Here is a 22,990-nt window from a genome sequence, read left to right on the forward strand (position 1 = left end):
TTTGAATAAGCAAGATAGTAATCTTCTTATTTTCAAATTGATGCTCCTGTAATTGCTTAACTAGTTGTAAAAAAACTGAGATCAAAGATTAAGAGGGGCGCCTGGGTGGCTCAGTCGTTAAGTGTCTGCCTTTGGCTCGGGTCATGATACCAGTATCTTGGTATCGCGCCCCGCATCAGGCTCCCTGCTCAGTGGGAAGCCTGCTTCTCCCTCTCCCACTCCCCCTGCTTGTGTTCCCTCTTTCACTGTCTCTGTGTCAAAAAAAAAATAAATAAAATAAATAAATAAAATCTTTAAAAAAAAGATTAAGAAATTATCTGTCCACATTACAGGAGAGACCTAATGTTTGTCAAATATTTGCTATGTGCCAACCACTCTGTTTTAGACATTTTACATAAATTTTCATTTGACCTTTTCAGCAGCCTTGCAATATTGGGTGTATTAATCCGTTTTACAGAAAGGAGTCTGAGGCTCTAGAGAAGTTAAATTACTTGCTAAGTGTCAGAGCACTTGTTAAGAATATATACTCAAGTCCATCTGACTCTTGGGTCTTTATTGATTATATCAGTTGGCCTCTCAAACTCTTAAGTCAGTGCTGTCTAGTAGTAGACTTTTCTGTGATGATTGAAATGTGTATCTGTGCTACCAATACAGTAGCTGATGTGGCTGTTGAGCATTTGAAATATGGCCAGTGCAACTGAGGAACAGAATAGTTGTTACGGTGCAGATGTAGATCAAAAGTCATTAAGAAACCCATAAATAATAAAGCAGAATCTTTTCTTATAAAAAAAGAGATGGAAACACATAGTCATTTGGAGGGAGTACTGCTTTACTTATATGCTAGTTTTAGGTGCTGTAAATGAATATTGTAGATAATCTTTTTCTTTTTTTAAAACAATTTTAAACTTTCAGAAAAGTTTCAAGTACAACACAAAGGACTTTTTTCCCTGAAACATTTGAGAGTAAGTTGCAGAAACAGTCCTGCTTAAGTCCCAAGTACAAGTACAGAGAAGGTTTTTTCAAGCCCTGAGCCATTTGGGAGTAAGTTGCAGAGGCCTTCTCATCACCCCAAACAAAGATAAGGACTTTCTTTTACATAAATATATCAAAATCAGGAAATTAACATTGCTATATTACTACAATTTAACTCTCAGACCTCTTTCAGGTTTTGCCAGTTTCCACAGTAATTTCGTTTGTTAACAAGAGTTCACATTTCTGTGTTGCATTTAATTGTAATGTCTTTTTACACTCCTTCAACCTAGAATAATCAATCCTTGTCTTTTCTTGATTTGCATGACCTTGACACTTTAAAAGATTGCAGGTTGGTTTTGTTGTTAAATGTCTCTGTTTAGATTTGCCTGGTATTTCCTCATGGTTAGATTCAAATTGTGCATTTTTTCGCACGCAGGAGTATCTCAGTAATGATGCTGTGATCTCATTGCATCCTGTTGGTTGGCATACAATTTTTGTTTGTGCCCTTACTGATAGACACTTTGATTAAGGTGAAGTCTCCCAAGCTTCTTCACTAAAGTTTTTTTTTTTCCCCTCTCTTGGTAACTAATAAGTATTCTGTGGGAAAGTATTTTGATACTTTATAAATAACCCATTCTTTATCAGATTTGCTATTTATTCTCAAATTGTCCCACCTTTGACCAATGAAAGCCCCTTCAAGCTGGTTTCTGTGTTCTTTTGACTTGCTCTGAGCAAGTTTGACACAAGAAAATGTTCTAGGGTCACCTTGTACATACTTTCCCTGCTGTGACCCTGGAATCAGCCATTTCTGCAAGGAGGGATTTCTTACAGTAAAGAAAGGTATTTAGAAAACCAAGATTTGGGTGCTATTTTTATTTCTGTATATGCAAAAACCCATGAGCTGGTACTAATTTTTCCAGTTTCAATGTTTGTTTTCCAGTGTTTGTTTTCATTTTCTCCCTCTCCAGATTTATAACTCCCTTCTCTTACAAGGGAAAACCTGACTCCCAGTATCCTTAGCGTATTTACTTATGATCAGTCACCAGGATGTAGCCAAATTCCTTTTGTCACTATTGCTTCCTCCCCTGTGTTGCATAACATTTTCACTCTTGTTAAGGCTCTGATGACTTGTGCCAAGATGCATTCCTCATTCTAGGCCCCTCAGATACCTCATATTGAGGATCTCACCATTCTGATTGAGCTCCAGTACCTCACTCTGGGCTCCCTCACCATCCTTCATATGGACACTGGCATTAACTTGGGCTCCAGCACCTCTAGGCAGAATACCAACATATAGACATGTTTTCTTAAAGATTATACTCATTTGTTTTTATAAAAGATTATCACACCAAAACTTGTGAAAATTATGATCAAATATGTTCTCAACTTTTAAAATTTAAATCCTCTTGAGATGCTGACATCTCTGTTAGTGATAACACTTAATTTTCCTCCTTATTTTCCCTTTTACCCAGGAGTTCTCAGATGTACTTACAGGAGAGTCTTTTTAATATAATTTTGACAGTAAGGTAAAAATTGGTTCTTTGGAGTCAGTCAGACCTAGCTTTTCATTCTAGTTGTCCCAGATAGTGATTGTCACCTTTTATTGGTGACTTAATCGGTGTCCTCACCTATTTTAATTTTTAAGGAACACTTACCGAAGTCCAGTGGTAATAGCAGCTAATTCCAGTCTCTTTTGTTTCATACCTTAACTCTTTTGAGTGATTTTCAAACCTTTTTAATGCGATATTATTAGTGTTGAATATTGGTGGTGTTTTAATTTTTAAAATGTTCTGTAGTATGGGGTCTTGAGGATTAAATGTGCAAAGGCATGTCAGAGTTTATTGCCTGATATAAAGTAGGCATTATCCCTACCCATAATCTTCTGCTATAGGTTTGTTGATATCTGTGTCTAGTAGGTCTGGCGATGAAACATGGCCTTTGCCCTTGAGGGGCTTAGTCCTAATCAGACCTTCTTTATTGCTCCCCAGTGTTCTTCCATTTTTTCCTAATTAGTTTTCCATCCTTTTCTCTCTTTCTCCACTTTCTGTTGCTGCGTTATTTTCAAAACCCCCAGTTTAAACATGTCAAAATAGATAAATGGGATTGAGGTGGACTTTTCCTTAGCGATTTCCTACTTTTTACAAAATAATTTAAGTCCCTTTACATTCTGGCCCATAATTATGTCTTTACCCTTATTTCCTATTGCTGTTCTAAATGAATTCTTTCTGACTAAATTAATCCTGAAAAATGCCTGAGGTTCACATTTGGCACTTAGCATATGCTATCTTGTTCATCTTTTGTATGCTACTTCTCCAACTCTAGTTTTTGCAGCAGGAAGGGTTATAGTATCTTAATCTGTCTTTGTGTTCCAAGCCAGCCTCAATACCCTGGCCAAAGTAGTAGCTCAGCAGCTTAAAGTAAATGAAAACAGAAATATAAATATTAAAGAGAGCAGCCACAGCAACACTGCTTTGAAAATACTCTGGGCTCAGTGAAACAGCTTACAAATGATAAATGAGCTGTTAAGGTAAATATACTTGTCACACTATTTTGTATGCCTAGATGACCTGTCAAAAAAAATTGTTTCTTTAAATTATTGTTCTAATGGGAAATAAATATTAAAAACTTAAAAAATTTGTAAGGTATCATTCACCTGAAAACCTTACCATAGATGAGCCTTCAGATAGGACAGCTTTAATGCATTAAGGCCGTATTTCTTTAGGAACTGTTGTACGTGTTCAGTTACTTAGACATCAACATGAGTAATATGAGGGAGATGCATGAAACGGAAAATAGCTTTATTGTTTCAAAACTGCTACAGAAGTAGATAAAACTAATAAAACTAAATGAAGGAGAAATCCAGTCAAGCCCTTAAGAAAAGTTAAAAATATATTTTATATTAATATAGCCACTCCAGCTTTCTTTGACTACTATTTGCATGGCATATCTTTTTCTATACTTTCATTTTAACCTGTGTTTTGTATTTAAAGTGAGTTTCTTAAAAAGCAGAGCCAGACCTATAAATACAGAGAACAAACTGATAGTTGCCAGAGGGAAGGGGAGGGTGGGAGGCTGGGCAAAATGGATAAAGGGGAGTGGGAAATACAGACTTCCAGTTATGTAATGAATAAATCACAGGAATAAAAGGCACAACATAGAGAATATAATCTTAATATTTTGATAGCATTGTATGGTGACAGATGGTAGCTACACTTGTGGGGAGCATAGCATAAGGTGTAGAGAAGTTGAATCACTATGTTGTACACCTGAAACTAATGTAACATTGTGTGTCAATTATACTCAAAAATTTTTTTTAAAAAAAGTTGAGTTTCTTGTAGACAGTATGTAACCCAGTGTTTTTGTAAAATCTAATCTGACAGTCTCTCAATTAGTATGTTTAGGTTATTTATATGTAATTATATGATACACTAATTTGTTTCCCATTTCCTGCGCTTTTTTTGATTATGTGAATATATTGAATATTTTACTTTAAATTTATCTGTTGACTTTTTGACTATATCTCTTTGAATTATGTCTTAGTGGTTGCTTTAGGTCAACTCTTAACAACTAGAAATGTGTCTAGTTTGATTTGAGATATACTATAAATGTAAGATACACACCAGATTTCAAAGACTTACTACCACAAAAAGAATATAAAATGTCTCATTTAATAAGTTTTTTACTGGTTAATATTTGGACATATTGGGTTAATAAAATATACTAGGATTGATTTTATTTTAACTTTTAAAATATGGCTACTAAAAATTTAAAATTATATATGTGGCTCACATTATTTTTATTGGACGGTGCTGCTCTAGGAATTGTGTCTGTGTGTGTGTGTGTGTGTATATATACACACACACACACACACACTGAAACATTAACAATCTATTTAGAATTAATATTTGGTACTGAAGTGACTGTAGAAGCCAAACAACTCCTCCAGTGACCTTTAAGTTAAAGTTGTTGCATGTATTACATGTGTATGGAATGAAAACCCCACTAGACAATAATGTAATTTTTGCTTACAGTAATCATATTTTTTTAAAGAATTTAAGAGTAGAAAAATAGTCTCTTATCTATATGTAGCTATTGACTATTTGTCTTCCTTGTTAATGGAATTTCAAGTTTCTCATATCATTTCTCCTCAGCTTGGAGAACTTCCTTTAGGGTATCTTTTATGGCTATATACCTTGCTGGTGATAAATTCTCTTTGTTTTCACCTTTTCCCCTTTCATTTTTGATGGATTTCTTTACCAGTTACAAAATTCTGGGTTAACAGTTTTTTTCTTTTTTTTTTTTTAATTTTTTATTTATTTATTCATGAGAGAGAGAGAGAGAGGCAGAGGCAGAGGGAGAAGCAGGCTCCCCGCCTAGCAGGGAGCCCAATGCGGGACTCCATCCCAGGACGCTGGGATCATGACCTGAGCCGAAGGCAGACGCTTAACCATCTGAGCCACCCAGGCGCCCCAACAGTGTTTTTCTTTAGCACTGAAGATGTCCTGCCTTCTTGGGGGATCCCATTGTTTCTGATGAGAAGTTTGCAGTAATTTGAATCATTAATTTAATCTGTACGTGTGTTTATTTTAAAGATTTTTTTCCTTCACCTTTGCTTTTTTGCGGTTGATAATGATTTGTCTGGGCATGTTTTATCTTTCTTTTGAGTTAATCCTATTTGGTATCTCCCCAAATTTGTGAATTTTAAATTTGGAGAGGTTTTGGAAATTATTTCTTCAACTTTTTTTTTATGTACCAGCCTTTTTCTCTTATTTTTCTGGAACTCAGATGACATAAATAGAATTTGGATGTTGTCCACAGGACCCAGAGACTCTTCATTTTCTTTTAGTCTTTCACTTTTCTGTTCTTCAGATTAGATCACTTCTTTTGATGTATCCTCACATTTACTGACTCATTCCTTTTGTTTCCAGTCTGTTGTTGGGATCTTATTTCAGATACTGTATTTTTCAGTTCTAAAATTTCCATTTATTTCTCTATTTTTTATAGCCACTATTTCTCTCCTGAGAACCTCTGCCTTTCCATTGATTTCCTTTAATATATAGTGACCCAGATTAATATTTGTTTTCTTTTCTGCCAAAGGACTAGTTAAGTTCTGATCCGGATACTTAGAACTGGCTTTGTGACCTTAGACAATTTACTTAATTTCATTTTATATAGGATGGAGACATTTTCACAAAATACTGTAAAAGTTAAATGAGATAACTTAGGAAATGTCAGAAAGTAATATCTTGAAGTAGTATGGAATGCATACCCGAAAGTCCAGCTCTTGGGGCATTTGGAGCATTTATAATAAGATTACATTTAGGAAAGAATCCCAGTATCTGCCCATGCTTGATGTTAATGTAGAAGAGTGTTCTTTCTTTTTTACTTCTTAAGTAAGTTTTCATAGTAAGTGATAATATTTCCAGATTAGAATACTAATGTTTTACAGAAGTAGGATTGAGAAATGTCTCTTTAAGTTATGGTGAAATATTTGAGAATACACTGATTATATACTTAGGTAACATAAAATTATACTTAACTACCTAGGCGAGTTTAAGAAATTCAGATAATAGGTAGAACTGGAGTAGAGAGAGAGTAAATGTCCTGCTCACTACACAAAACAATTGCTTTTTTCTTATCAGTACTAGTTTCACTATAGCAATTTGTACCGATTTACAAAGGATTAGAGAATGACATTTCTTAAGGAACCAAAGAGTGACCTTTCGCATCTGTGCAAAAAAAGAGACTAATTTCTGAAGTTGAAACTCTATAAGGTTTTTAAAATCTTGTTTAAACAGAACAAAGCAGTATTTCAGAAGCAGTGTTTTGAACATTGTCCCTTTTTTTCCCTGTTATAGGTGAAATCCATTTCCATTCCATTGTAACAAGCATTTGTATGTGGTCATTTATTGTCATTAATTCCTCTTCAATTCTTAGGATTTGTTTGTTTATTTGCAAGTGTTTCCTGTGCTATATATGTTTTTGGGAAGTGGGTAGGCAGGGATTGCCAATTCAGGTTGGGCGTCTTTCTAGGTTAAATTAAAGATATAGTTGACAGATTTTCTGTTTTGGATTAGAGAAAAAGATGAAAAGATAATTCTCATACTTCCATCCAGGATGACTTTTTTTTCTCAGCTGTTCTGCTTGCCAGATAAGAGGGTATGGTGCTTTTGATCCCAAGGGCTCCTATAGCTAGTCCTCTTGGAAAGTTTGGTTGTGAAATGAGTCTCTACCACCTCACTGTTCTTTTGTTTTTTGTCTTTAATAGGCATAATTCTTAATCTTCTGAATGTAAATTCTGTTTTTCCACATTTATAACTCTTCCCTTCAAGGGACCTGTAATAGGCATTGAGGAATTGCTGTTGGAAAGAAACCAAAAAAGTAAGAGCTTTAGCTTTGCAACTTTACCATTTGAATTAGTATGTCATCTTGTTTTAGTAAATAGGGATGAGAAAATGGAGATGAGAATCTTGAAGAGAAGTGAAGATTGCACAATCAGCTCTTCCTTTCTATTCCCTCCACCATACCTTAAGCAGGGGTGGTGTGGTTATTAGAGAAGGATTGCATAAATATATGTTGAAATTATTGGAGGACGTGTAACATGATACTGCCTTATAATGTTTTTCATTTGGAGAAATAGTGGAAGCCTTTTGTATGATTTCCTTATCAAACTGTTCATGACAAAGTAGCCAGGCATATAGAAGGCACTTGTGTTTCTTTTTTAAAAGAAAGTATTGCATCATAGATATATTCTTCTCATAGTGTGGACACCTGTCACATAAGAGTGTAACCCAGGGGCGCCTCGGTTGCTCAGTTGATTGAGCATCCGACTCTTGGTTTTGCCTTAGGTCATGATCTCGGAGTTGTGGAATGGAGCCCTGGTCAGGCTCCGTGCCCAACGTGTAGTCTGCTTGAGATTCTTTCCCCTTTCCTCTCCCTCCCTGCTCCTCCCTCTGCTTGCTCCCATGCACACTCTCTCTCAAATAAATAAATAAATAATCTTAAAAAAAAGGGGGGGTTGTCACCCAGTTGGGAGTCAGCTGTAGTGCCTGTCTTCCCCCAAAGAGTGAAAAATGGTCAGCTCCATACCATTACTAGGGTCTCAGAACTGATCTATTTCTACAGCATTGCCTTAGAATTTAGTGGGGTTGTGAAGTTGTGCCTGTTGCTTTTAATCTCTGTTTCTTCATGGGCTCTAGAATACATGACCTTTCAGTGTTATAGAAATACAAGAACCAGAAATAGAAAATTCAGATACCTCCTCTCAGGCTCATCAGTGGCACTGTAATATGGGTGACCTCTACGTGTTGGCGATAGTACAGAGCCATTGGAAAGATTGAGACCATGAAGTTGTCAGTGAAAAAGTACTTTTGTTGCGGGGCACCTGGGTGGCTTAGTTGTTAGGCATCTGCCTTCGGCTCAGGTCATGGTCCCAGGGTCCTGGGATTGAGCCCCACCTGGGGCTCCCTGCTCAGCGAAGAGCCTGCTTCTCCCTCTCCCTCTGCCTGCTGTTCCCCCTGCTTGTGCTCTCTCTCTCTGTGTCAAATAAATAAAATCTTTAAAAAAAAAAAGTACCTTTGTTGAAAACATTAACAATTTATGTTCTAGCCCCAAATTACTTTCACATGTTAGTCTTTACTTATAAAACATTTTAAATTTTACTAACATATGGTAAAATTGATCTTTTTTGGTTGTGTAGTTCTGTGAATTTTAATACATGTGTAGGTTTGTATTACCATCACCAGAGTCAGGATTCAGAATGGTTTCCATTACCTCCAAAAAGCTCCCTCATGCTATCTTTGTAGTTCAACCCTACCCAAACCCAAGTGACAACTATCAAAGAATTCTTTGTCATTACAGTTTTGACCTTTTGAAAATGTCATATAAATGCAGTTGTGTAGTATGTAACCTTTTGACACTGGCTTCTTTGTATATTGCCTTTAAGATTCATTCAAGTTGTTAAGTGAAGCACTAGTCCATTCCTTTTTTTTTGGCTGAGTAGTATTCCATTGTATGACTGAATGTACCATAGTTTATTTTTTTTAAAGATTTTATTTATTTATTCATGACAGACAGAGAGAGAAAGAGAGAGAGGTAGAGGCAGAGGGAGAAGCAGGCTTCCCGCTGAGCAAGGAGCCCGACACGGGACTCGATCCCAGGACTCCGGTATCATGACCTGAGCCAAAGGCAGACGCTTAACCATATGAGCCACCCAGGCGCCCCCACAGTTTATTTTTATTAAATCTAGTATATCAGTTTGTTCTTGTACTATCTTTGTCTGGTTTTGCTATCAGGATAATACTGAACTCATAAAATGAATTGGAAAGTATTTATCTTCCATTTTCTGGAGGAGAGTGTGTTGAACTGGTGTTATTTCTTCAGATGTTTAGTAAAATTCACCAGGGAGATTATCTGGGCCTGGAGATTCCTTTTTTTGGAAGACTACGATTTAATTTCTTTAAACAGTGCTAGGGCTATTCAGTGCTATTTGCTAGAAGTTTAAATTTTATTGATTTTTCTTTTCAAAGAACAGGCTTTTGGTTTCATTGATTTTTTTTCTGTTTTCAATTTCATTGATTTCTGCTCTTTCTTTCCTTCTGCCTCTTTGTATATCTTTTTCTTTTTTAGTTTTTTAACACAGAAGTTTAGATCATTGATTTGAGACCTTTTCTGATGGAGTCATGTTTTCCCTGCCTCTCACATATTATAACTATTGATATATTTGAATTTAGTTCTACTTTTTTATTTTTTTATTTTTTAGAGAGTGCGTGTGCACGTGTGAGGGGCGTGGGGAGCAGAGGGAGAGGGACAGAATCCTAAGCAGTCGCCATGCCCTTGGTGAGGGGCTCGATCTCACGACCTGAGATCACGACCTGAGGTGAAATCAAGATTTGGATGCTCAACCGACTGAGCCACCCAGGCACCCCTATTTTATTTTTTTGGTTTCCTCTTTGTTTTTATGTAACCTCTTTCTTTGGGTTATTTGAACATTTTTTAGTATTCTATTTTAATTTATTGTGTTTTTCCCTATGTATCATTTTTTTAGTGATCACTCTAAGAATTATAATACATACATTTATATTTTCAGTTTCCTTAGAATCAATATTTTATCACTTTAAGTGAAATATAGAAACCTTATCACCATGTAGGTCCCTTTACCCTTTATGTTGTAATTGCCTTATGTTACGTCTACATGTATTGGAAATCTTACTGGAAAGTGTTGTAATATTTGCTTTTCATTGCCAAACATATTTTAAAGAATTCAAGAGGAGGGTAGTTAATTATATTTATCCAAATATTTATCATTTATCCAATATTTATCATGTGAAGATGAATATTTATCCATCTTCACAAATCCAACTGTGATGTGTCTAGGCATGGATTTCATTACCCTGTTTGGGGTTTGTGAGCCTCTTGAATTTAGAGGTTTATATCTTTCACCAAATTTGGGAGTTTCTGGCCATTATTTCTCTTCATCTTTTTTTTCTGTATCGAACTCATTTTCTTCTACTTGGGCTCTTGACAGGAATGTTAGGGTTTTGGTGTTGTCCCACAGGTCCCTGAGGCACTAGTATTTTTTTCAGTATTTTTTCTATTGCTCTCAGATGGTAATTTCTGTTGATCTGTCTTTAAGTTACTGACTTTCCATTCTGCTATTGAGTCTGTCCAGTGTATTTTTCTATTTCAGTTATTGCATTTCTCAGTTCTAAAATTTCCATTTGTTGGTTCTTTATAGCTTGTGGGTTTTTTGTTTTTGCTATGACTTTCTAGTTTTCTCTTTGTTTCAGGAGTATTTGCTCTTACTTGTAGAGTATGTTTTTACCTGCTTTAAAGTCTTGGTCAGATAATTCACCCAGTGCTCTAATATCTGTGTTATCTTGGTGTTGTTTTCTGTTGGTTCTCTTTTCCCACAGGAGGTTTTTTTTTTTTTTTAAGATTTTATTTATTTGACAGAGAGACAGCGAGAGAGGGAACACAAGCAGGGGGAGTGGGAGAGGGAGAAGCAGGCTTCCCGCCGAGCAGGGAGCCCGATGCGGGGCTCGATCCCAGGACCCTGAGATCATGACCTGAGCCGAAGGCAGTCGCTTAACCAGCTGAGCCACCCAGGCGCCCCTTCCCACAGGAGTCTGAGAATTTTTTGTTCTCTGTGCCAAGTAATTTTGGGTTGTGTTTTGGAGATTTTGAACATTATGATATGAATCTCAGTGTTTTGCTTAAATGCAATGGAGAATGTTAATGTTTTTGTTTGGGCAGGTAGTTGATTGAGTTAGGTTTTAGGCCACAATTCCAACCAGCTTTCTTCAGGTTGTAGTTTTAATCTCAGTTCTGTTTTCAAAACCTTTGTTTGTAGTACATTTGGATTTTTCCCATAATGTGTATTACCCAGTAGCCAATCTGTGACTTGCATGGTGGTTTATCCTATATTTTAGTCAGAGTCTGTGGTATGCTGCTTAAGGTTAAACCTGTAGATGTACAGCTCAGGGGTGAGCTAGGAGTTCATAAACAACTTATAATTACTTAAATGCTTTCCCCTCTATTATGCGCATGGTGTTTTCTAGATCCCTGGGACACCCCCCACCCTTGTCCTCTCGCTGGAAACCCCAGTCTTCATTTCATTCATTCCACTGTGGTGTGTATTTTCTACAGTTTCATCTGGAGGCAGGTGACAGGAAGACAGGAGAAAAATTGAGATTAGTCCACTTTCTTGAGTCAGTGAGGATGGTACCTTTCCCTCAGAGTTTTAGGCTCCTTCTAGTTCTCTTGCTGCCACTGTTACAGCTGTCAGGATTGCTTGGGAATTGGGTCATGGGGAATGAGGAACAGAAAAAAGAAGAGATTTCCCTTACTCTTTTCTAAGCAATTAGACCCCTTTTCCACTCCTTGGACAAAGATAGAGGGCTTTTCCTAGAGCTTTCTCTCTTCCTGCTGTTCCCAACAGCCACTTGTGGGTTTCAGGTGCCATTAGGTCCAGGCTGGGGGCAAAACTGGATGGAAAAACCCATCAATATGCTGTCTGCAAGAGACTCATTTTAGACCCAAAGACACCCCCAGATTGAAAGTGAGGGGGTGGAAAACCATTTACCATGCTAATGGACACCAAAAGAAAGCTGGGGTGGCAATTCTTATATCAGACAAATTAGATTTTAAAACAAAGACTGTAATAAGAGATGAGGAAGGACACTATATCCTACTTAAAGGGTCTATCCAACAAGATCTAACAATTGTAAATGTCTATGCCCCTAACATGGGAGCAGCCAATTATATAAGGCAATTAATAACAAAAGCGAAGAAACACATTGACAACAATACAATAATAGTGGGGGACTTTAACACCCCCCTGACTGAAATGGACAGATCATCTAAGCAAAAGATCAACAAGGAAATAAAGACTTTAAATGAAACACTGGACCAAATGGATTTCACAGACATATTCAGAACATTCCATCCCAAAGCAACGGAATACACATTCTTCTCTAGTGCGCATGGAACATTCTCCAGAATTGATCACATCCTAGGTCACAAATCAGGTCTCAACCAGTACCAAAAGATTGGGATCATTCCCTGCATAGTTTCAGACCACAATGCTTTGAAACTAGAACTCAATCACAAGAGGAAAGTCGGAAAGAACTCAAATGCATGGAGGCTAAAGAGCATCCTACTAAAGAATGAATGGGTCAACCAGGAAATTAAAGAAGAATTAAAAAAATTCATGGAAACCAATGAAAATGAAAACACAACTGTTCAAAATCTTTGAGATACAGCAAAGGCAGTCCTGAGAGGAAAGTATATAGCAATACAAGCCTTTCTCAAGAAACAAAAGAGGTCTCAAATACACAACCTAACCCTACACCTAAAGGAGCTGGAAAAAGAACAGCAAAGAAAGGCTAAACCCAGCAGGAGAAGAGAAATAATAAAGATCAGAGCAGAAATCAATAAAATAGAAACCAAAAGAACAGTAGAACAGATCAACGAAACTAGGAGCTGGTTCTCTGAAAGAATGAACAAGATTGATAAACCCCTGGCCAGACTTACCAAAAGAAAAGAGAAATGACCCAAATCAACAAAATCATGAATGAAAGAGGAGAGATCACAACCATCACCAAAGAAATACAAACAATTATAAGAACATATTATGAGCAACTCTATACCAGCAAATTAGATAACCTGGAAGAAATGGGTGCATTCCTAGAGATGTATCAACTACCAGAATTGAACCAGGAAGAAATAGAAAACCTGAACAGACCTATAACCACTAAGGAAATTGAAGCAGTCATCAAAAATCTCCCAGCAAACAAAAGCCCAGGGCCAGATGGCTTCCCAGGGGAATTCTGTCAGACATTTAAAGAAGAATTAATACCTATTCTCCTGAAACTGTTCCAAAAAATAGAAATGGAAGGAAAACTTCCAAACTCATTTTATGAGGCCACCATTACCTTGATCCCAAAACCAAAGACCCCATCAAAAAGGAGAATTACAGACCAATATCCTTGATGAACATGGATGCAAAATTTCTCACCAAATACTAGCCAGTAGGATCCAACAGTACATTAAAAGGATTATTCACCATGACCAAGTGGGATTTATCCCTGGGCTGCAAGGCTGGTTCAACATCCGCAAATCAATCAACGTGATACAATACATTAACAAAAGAAAGAACAAGAATCATAGGATCCTCTCAATAGATGCAGAGAAAGCATTTGACAAAGTACAGCATCCTTTCTTGATCAAAACTCTTCAGAGTATAGGGATAGAGGGTACATACCTCAATATTATAAAAGCCATCTATGAAAAACCTACAGCCAATATCATTCTCAATGGGGAAAAGCTGAGAGCTTTTTCCCTAAGGTCAGGAACGCGGCAGGGATGTCCACTCTCACCACTGCTATTCAACATAGTATTAGAAGTCCTAGCCACAGCAATCAGACAACAAAAAGAAATCAAAGGCATCCAAATCGGCAAAGAGGAAGTCAAACTCTCACTCTTTGCAGATGATATGATACTGTATGTGGAAAACCCGAAAGACTTCACCCCAAAACTGCCAGAACTCATGCAGGAATTCAGTAAAGTAGCAGGATATAAAATCAATGCACAGAAATCAGTGGCATTCCTATACACCACTTGGTGTATAAGTTGTTCCTATACACCAACAACAAGACAGAAGAGAGACAAATCAAGGAGTCGATCCCATTTACAATTGCACCCAAAACCATAAGATACCTAGGAATAAATTTAACCAAAGAGACAAAGTATCTGTACTCAGAAAACTATAAAATACTCATGAAAGAAATTGAGGAAGACACAAAGAAATGGAAAAACGTTCCATGCTCATGTATTGGAAGAACAAACATTGTGAAGATGTCAATGCTACCTAGAGCAATCTACACATTCAATGCAATCCCCATCAAAATACCATCCACTTTTTTCAAAGAAATGGAACAAATAATCCTAAAATTTGTATGGAACCAGAAGAGACCCCAAATAGCCAGCAGAATACAGAAAAAGAAAATCAAAGCTGGCGGCATCACAATTCCGGACTTCCAGCTCTATTACAAAGCTGTCCTCATCAAGACAGTATGGTACTGGCACAAAAACAGACACATCGATCAATGGAACAGAATCGAGAGCCCAGAAATGGACTCTCAACTCTATGGTCAACTCATCTTTGACAAAGCAGGAAAGAATGTCCAGTGGCAAAAAGACAGTCTCTTCAACAAATGGTGTTGGGAAAACTGGACAGCCACATGCAGAAGAATGAAACTGGCCCATTTCCTTACACCACACACAAAAATAGACTCCAAATGGTTGAAAGACCTAAACGTGAGACAGGAGTCCATCAAAATCCTAAAGGAGAACACAGGCAGCAACCTCTTCGACCTTAGCCGCAGCAACTTCTTCCTAGAAACATCGCCAAAGGCAAGGGAAGCAAGGGCAAAAATGAACTATTGGGACTTCATCAAGATAAAAAGCTTTTGCACAGCAAAAGAAACAGTCCACAAAACCAAAAGACAACCGACAGAATGGGAGAAGATATTTGCAAATGACATATCAGATAAAGGGCTAGTATCCAAAATCTATAAAGAACTTATCAAACTCAACACCCAAAGAACAAATAATTCAATCAAGAAATGGGCAGAAGACATGAACAGACATTTTTCCAAAGAAGACATCCAAGTGGCCAACAGACACATGAAAAAGTGCTCAACATCGCTCGGCATCAGGGAAATCCAAATCAAAACCTCAACGAGATACCCCCTCACACCAGTCAGAATGGCTAAAATTAACAAGTCAGGAAACGACAGATGTTGGCCGGGATGTGGAGAAAGGGGATCCCTCCTACACTGTTGGTGGGAATGCAAGCTGGTGCAGCCACTCTGGAAAACAGTCTGGAGGTTCCTCAAACAGTTGAAAATAGAGCTACCATTCGATCCACCAATTGCACTACTGGGTATTTACCACAAAGATACAAAGGTAGGGATCCGAAGGGGTATGTGCACCCCAATGTTTATAGCAGCAATGTCCACAATAACCAAACTGTGGAAAGAGCCAAGATGTCCATCGACAGATGAATGGATAAAGAAGAGGTGGTATATATACACAATGGAATATTACGCAGCCATCAAAAGGAATGAGATCTTGCCATTTGCAATGACGTGGATGGAACTGGAGGGTGTTATGCTGAGTGAAATAAGTCAATCAGAGAAAGACATGTATCATATGACCTCACTGATAATGAGGAATTCTTAATCTCAGGAAACAAACTGAGTGTTGCTGTAATGATGGGGGGTGGGAGGGATGGGGTGGCTGGGTGATAGACATTGGGTAGAGTATGTGCTATGGTGAGCGTTGTGAATTGTGCAAGACTGTTGAATCACACATCTGTACTTCTGAAACAATTAATGCAACATATGTTAAGAAAAAAGAAAAAGAAGAAGATAGCAGGAGGGGATGAATGAATGGGAGTAAGTCGGAGGGGGAGACGATGGACTCTGAAAAACAAACTGGGGGTTCTAGAGGGGAGGTGGGGGGATGGGTTAGCCTGGTGATGGGTATTAAAGAGGGCACATTCTGCGTGGAGCACTGGGTGTTATGCACAAACAATGAATCATGGAACACTACATCAAAAACTAATGATGTAATGTATGGTGATTAACGTAACAATAAAAAGAAGATTAAAAAAAAAAAGAAAAAACTGGATGGAAAAATTATAAGCTCACTACCAGCCTGATAATATATCAGATTCTGGGCTCTTCCCCAATCCACCTGCTGTTATTTACTTTCAGAATTTCAATTAGCTGCTCCATTTATTCTGTCTGGGTTTTATAGTTTCAGTCAGTGAGATTAACAAGGTGGAATGTGCTTACTCCATTTTACCCAGAACTAAAACTGCCCTGTTTACTTATTACCAATTTTAGAATGTAATGGCAACTTGAATCTCCTTATTTCATTTAAATTTGGTTTGTCAATTACATTTTTTTAAACATATTGTGATCCTGTGTGTAAGAGCCCTATTGAGATGATGCTACATTAAATGTAAAAGGAAATGGGAAAATTAATTTCTTTTTTAGAGCATAGTCTTCATGAAATCTAATTTTCCATAATTATATTACATTTGAAAAACTTGTTTCCCTATTTTCAGTTTAATCTATATGTTTTGCCTGAGGATTTCCAGTTCCCTTCACTTTGGAACTATTTTATTCTTTACTCATTCTAACCTTTTAAAAATGATTTGCTTCGGGGGTGCCTGTGTGTTCATTCGGTTTAGTATCTGCCGTTGGTACAGATCATGATCTCAGAGTCCTGGGGTTGAGCCCTGCGTTGGGCTCCCTGCTCAATGAGGAGTCTGCTTCTCTCTCCTCCTCTGCCCCCCCTCCCAATATTTGCACACACTTTCTTAAATAAATGAAATCTTTAAAAAAAATAATTTGTTTCAATAATTAGGTTATTGGTCATTGTAGCGTTTAGTATGAGGTGATATGCTTCATATTAGTGGACTCTTGGCTCTCACATGATGTTGCAGACACTGCACAAGAATTTTAGAGACATTCTGAAGCATATCTTCACTTCCTAGATTGATACAGGAAGCTGATTTTATTATAAGACTGATAAGTGTAGATGACTTCATCTTTATTTTCAGTTTCCTTGGTAAACAACAAGATATAAGATTATTTGGTCATCAGTGAATGGTGCTTGGGAAACAAGCTTTTTTCTGGATATAGGCCCAGAATGAAGGAATTGAATATGAAAGATTCCCAGAAAATCCTGTTGTTGATCAGCTGCTAACAAGCAACCAGATCACTGAAAATCTTATCAAAAACTAAATTAGAAAGTATTTCCAGGGACTGATGTGCAATAGTAACTGAAAGAAGAGCATGTGTCTTATCTGTTCAGGCTGCTATAACAAAATACCACAAACCAGGTGGCTTAATAAGCAATGAAATTTATTTCTCAGAGTTCTGGTGGCAGGATGGTTGGGTGAGGGCCCTCTTCCAGGTCACAGACTTTCCCTTGCATCCTCTTGTGGTGGAAGGGGCTTGGGATCTCTCTGTAGCCTCTTTTATAAGGCACTAATCCCATTCATGAGGATTCTACTCTTATTATTTAAGCACTTTCCAAAGGCCCCACTTACACCATCATGTATTCAGCATTTTAGCATGTGAATTTTTGGGCATGCAAACATTCAGACCATAACAGCATGTGAATGAGTTCACTAAAGCTAAAATTGATTGAAAGTCTTAAGTTTCATATCCATTTCAGTTTTACTCTTGGTTGTAGTTATAAAGTTGGGGGGAAATTGAAACTATTGGTAGAAATGAAAATTCTGTTGCTGTTTTTGTAAATACATACCATAATTTGCTGGTTCTTCATTGTACTTTTTTAAAGATTTTATTTATTTGATAGAGCACAGGTAGGTAGGGCGGCAGACAGGGGCAGGCAGAGGGAGAGGAGAAGCAGGCTCCTCGTTGAGCAGAGAGCCCGATGTGGGCTCGATCCCAGGACCCTGGGATCATGACTTGAGCCGAAGGCAGACACTTAACAGACTGAGCCACCTAGGCACCCCTTCGTTGTACTTTCTGATTAAGAATTTTATTTTTAACTGAAAAAATGTGATGTTGAAAAAATACGTAATTGTGATCATGAATAAAGAGAAATTGATGTGTTAAAGGGACAGACATTTTGTTTATTATAAAAAGATCTGTTAGTTATTTAAAAAAAATTTTTTTTAAGTAGGCTTCACCCAATGGGGCTTGAACTCACGACCCTGAGATGAAGACCTGAGCTGAGATCAAGAGTTGGACACTTAACTGACTGAGCCACCCAGGCGCCCTGATTATTATTTTTTTCCTAAAGATTTTATTTATTTATTTGACAGAGAGAGAAAGAGAGTGCACAAGCAGGGGGAGTGGCAGAGGGAGAGGGTGAAGCAGGCTCCCCGCTGAGCAGGGAGCCCAATGCGGGGCTCAATTCCCAGACCCTGGGATCATGACCTGAGCGGAAGGCAGGTGCTTAACGGACTGAGCCACCCAGGTGCCCTGCCCCGATTATTTTTTTTAATGTATGGTGTTCAGTTGGACAGTCAGTATACTCAGATAATTATGTGAAATGTATTATTTTATAAAATTTGTTGAAAGAGAAAAGATACTTCCCTTTTACCAGTGTGTATGTCCAGCCATTATCTGAAAACCTTTTTGGAGGTTAAGCCTTTATGGTGTGGGGTCAGGCCCCCTGTTATCTTTTATATTTTTCCAGTGGTCATTTCCATATAGGAAGTCTAACATAGCAAGCACATGAACTTACTTATGTGCTCTGATTTGCATGTATCCTTCCTTTGTTTTGAAAATTAAAATTCTCACTATCATGTTTAAATTGGTAATTCCAGTTCTGCTTCCTTTAAAGATGGAAATGCTGTAGTGGTATCGAATGGTCAGGGGGTTAGAAAAATACATTTTTAATCCCTTTGGTCTCAGTTGGGAAGCCTTTTTTACAAATGTACATATGTTGCAAGGATTTGGTGCTTATTATATGCGCCTATTACATCTTGTGCTTACCCCCATCATAGCACTTGCTGTACTGTACTGTATTGTAATTGTTGCTTTTTGTTTTTGTTTTTGTCAGGTGTATCAGTGCATAAGGCCTAATGGTACCTAGAAAATAGGGGCACTGGCTAAATACTTATTGAATGAATAAATATAAGCTGTAGCGCAAGGTAGGGAGTCTGGTATAGGGCCTATTTGAAAAAAGAGAGAGAAAGAGAAAAGTGACTATTGGTTAAGCATACTTAAGGTCTGGAGTTCAGGAAGTAATTTAAATTCTAGTAGTTGGATTTCCGTATCTTTTTTAAATTGTCTTCTTAGGTGATATGACCAGGCTATTTGTTGGGGTAGATCTTTTTCTAATTCTCTGTTACTTTGTTTTCGATTGGTTTTTTCCTATATGCTGAAATGTGACTTCTTGTCCTTCTCTCACTAAACAAAATGTTTTCATTATTGTTTGCCTCCATTACCTGTGTGTATTTTCATATTGAAAGCATATACTTAACTGTCAAAATGTCTTACATTCTGAATAAATTGTATTCACTGTTTAGGGCCTTCTGGAATAAATCATTCTTTATATTTAACTGTTTTCTTTTATTCTGAACCCAAGATAAATAGAGTAGCAGCTGGGTGAAAGTGAAGTAAAATGGGACTAATTTTCATAATTCCCTCCCCAGAATAGTTTGATGGAAAACTGATTACGTGACTGTTCCACCTGAAGAATCTTAAAGGTAAGAGGGCTTGTGAATATTTGTATACTTAGGAACAACTCAGAAATGACACTTGTAGGTACTACCTTGGAAATTGTGGTTATAGCTTCACTTAACTATGACCTCTTCTTTTTTGCTGGAGTTGCCATGTTAAAACCATTTAGTGTTTTATCTCTTAGACATATATAAAGTAGGAAATAGGATGCAAAAATCTTAGGACTGTTTTCTTTTGAGACCTAGATTTTGTCTTGCTTCAACATTTTTGTTTCCAGATAAATAGGAATCTTGATAAATACTGTCAGTGTAGAATAAAGAACATATTTATCCTTACATAAGATCTGTTTGAAAAGCTGTTTGACAATTTAAATTTTGTGAACTCTTTCCTCCTCACATTCTTTATGTGGATATTCTTTGAAATACAGGAGTTTTTAAAGTAATGAAAACCCCTTCTTAGTGAGAGTCATACAGATTTACGATCTTACATCCTATGATATACTGAAGATCCTTTTGGGGTGGGGTGGTGTTCATGTGTTTGTGCCTGTGTGTTAGTTGTTGACTACTTCTTTTGTGCTAGTCTTGGTGCTAAGCACTTAAAAAGGATTATGTGATTATGTAATTTAGTCTTCATAATGACTGAAGTGGTTACTACATTTATCTCCATTTGATAAGATGAGGAAACAGGCTTAAAGAGGTTAAGGTCACACAGCTAGTAAGTGGCAGATTAGTTGTAGTTTGAACCTAGACAGTTTTTTCTAAAACCTGTGCTTAAAGGGACATTCCTGTCTCTATACTGGTATTAAAGCTCCAGCAGCAAACATGCAGGTGAGGGATATTTTAAACAGAAACATGTTAGAATAGCCCAGTTGAAGCAAAGAAGTCTACTTACAAACTCTAATAAAATTGTTGTACAGGTAGAAAAAAAAAATTGGGGAGCATTTTGTAAGGGATTTAAAAATCAACAATTGTAGAGCAGGACTGAGTTGATTATGTAGCAGAGAGGCTGGAAAGGAAATAATTATTAAGCTGAAGGAGTTAATTGCCTTAACCTTACTCTGAAGTGAATTAATTGAAGGCGCTAGAGCAAATATCTGTGATAGTTTAAGCCAGATTGATAAAATAAATGTAGATAAATCAACAAAATCACATAGCCTTCAGGGGTGTTTTAAAAGGAACTCAAGGACAACATTGTAGAACCATTGACTCAGATGTGTAATGAGTAACTGTTGGGCCAGAGTACAGGTGAATATAGATGTAGAGATGCCTACACTTTAGAAAGCTTGAGGAGCCCTCTGCAGTGAGAGACTGAGCCACATCTGTAAACTTCTTCTGGAAGGGGCCAGGTCGTAGGTACTTTAGGCTTTGCAGGGTATATGGCTTCTGTCACAGTTATTTTTATTTGCCATTGTAGTGCAAAAGAAGCCATAGGCAATATCTAAAGGAATGAGTATGGCTGTGCTTCAACAAAACTTTATTTACAGAAAAACTCGGCCAGTTTTTTGACCACTGGCCTATAATAATGCATCCTGTCCCTCCCTGGACATCAATAAAAAATAGCCTCCCTATGGTTTCTTCAAGTGAAAATAACATTCTTAATGGGAGGATCAAATTTTTAATAGATAATTGAGAGGCAGTTAATGGCTTTAAGACTGGGATTGAGGTGAAAGATCCTGCATTAGATAGTAATGGTTATTAACATTTGAGTGTTTATTACTGCAAGACAATGTCATAAGCACAGGTTTGCCTGAAACCAGTGCCCAAGTCATTAATCACTGAAATATACCACTCAGAATACCTTACTGAATGCCTCCTTTTTTTAAATTGAATTTTTTGGACAGGGGATTGAATTTGGGGACCTGTTTATCTTGGATAGAGGATTGGAAATAAAGGAGAAAGAAGAATAGATTATCTGAGAGTGGTTCTGGGAGTCACTGGCTTCTCTGAAGACCTTAGCCATGTGAATCAAAATAGTATTTAGCATCTTCATGAAATATGCTTTGTCCTGGCATAAGTATGCCCAACATAGGGACACTTCTTACTTTTGCCCAGTGTCCCTTCTATTCAGCCTTGGCTCCCGTTTATCATATCTGTGCCCTTCTATGATAGATTCTATAATGGCAGGATTGGGTTTGAGAGTGGGGTGGGAAATAGAGTTAAACTTCCTCATGGCCTTTCGTATGTCTTCTATTTTTGTACCCAAAGGATCTCACTACTCTCTTGACAGAATATTAGTAGACTTGATCAATTTAGTTGTTACTCAGAAGTGTTGATTTGTGTTTTTTCAGTCCTATGTGTGCCTTTTTCTCACTTCTGTCTAGGGAAAACAAAGAAATTGGGCAGTCAACACTTTTATTACCCTTCCCTATTTTTCTGTTCTTACTAGCACCAGTAATAATAATAGGGGCACCTGGATGGCTCAGTTGCTTGAGCTGTCGGCTCTTAATTTCAGCTCAGGTCATGATCTCAGGATCCTGGGATCAAGCCACACGTCAGGTTCTGTGCTTAGCAGAGAGTCTGTTTGAGGATTCTCTCTCCCTCTCCAGCAGCATGGAGAGGGAGAGAGAATCCCTCCTGTGCGTGCTTGGGCACTAGCTCTCTCTAAAAATAAATCTTTAGGAAAAAATAATAATGATAATAACAGCTACTTACTGCATGGCAGTGCAGCTGCGATTTGACTGTAGGTCTAAGTCTTAACTAGGATGTTTGTTATCTTTAGATACCGTGGACTTGCTTGAAGGACAGTAGGAGGAAGCAGGGAGAGCGAGGTTTGAAGTGAACTGGATGTAGATGGAAGGAAATAGGCTTTGGAAGAGAAAAGGATGGGGAGAAGGGAAGGATAGGGATTTTAAATGGAGCTGGCCAAGGCTAAAATGTTTAGTTTCTATTAGTGGGAACCTCTGGTCTCTTCTCTGATTCCTTGAAGCTTGAGGTGCTTCAGCAACTACTACAATAGGAAATACATTGCTAGTGTCTTAGGTGTAACTTGAAACAATTTTCTTTATATCCTAGAACTGTGCTGTCCAGCATAGTAACCAGTAACCACATTGGATTACTTAAATTTAAATTAATTAAAACCTAAATAAAATGAAAAATTTTGTTCCTCAGTTGTACTAGCCTACATTTCAGGTGCTTGATAGAACAGTTCCCTGTTGGGCAGTCCTGTTTTAGAGAACTGAACTATTTTCTACACTACTGTTACTTGAATGCACTATAATGGCTGGCCTGGGATTCTCAATTCCATGTATTCCAGGGTTTGTGTGGGAGAATGAGTTCTGAATT

General features: G+C 37.5%; 1 protein-coding gene across 4 annotated transcripts in view; it reads left to right on the top strand.

The window, feature by feature from the left end:
• Positions 1 to 22,990, top strand: part of SCAF11 (SR-related CTD associated factor 11) — a 79,759-nt gene that overhangs the window by 5,023 nt on the left and 51,746 nt on the right. For 3 of the 4 annotated variants that reach the window (XM_073882088.1, XM_073882087.1, XM_025882622.2), the window contains exon 2: positions 19,682 to 19,735. The exons of the other annotated variant lie outside the window; for it this stretch is intronic. The gene's annotated coding sequence lies outside the window, so the exon portion shown is untranslated. The remainder of the gene's footprint in view (positions 1 to 19,681; positions 19,736 to 22,990) is intronic. 4 annotated transcript variants of the gene reach the window in all.

The sequence above is a fragment of the Callorhinus ursinus genome, unplaced genomic scaffold (genome assembly GCF_003265705.2).
Source record: "Callorhinus ursinus isolate GAN/ISIS: 27379988/994484 unplaced genomic scaffold, GSC_fseal_2.0 scaffold44, whole genome shotgun sequence".
NCBI lineage: Eukaryota > Metazoa > Chordata > Mammalia > Carnivora > Otariidae > Callorhinus > Callorhinus ursinus.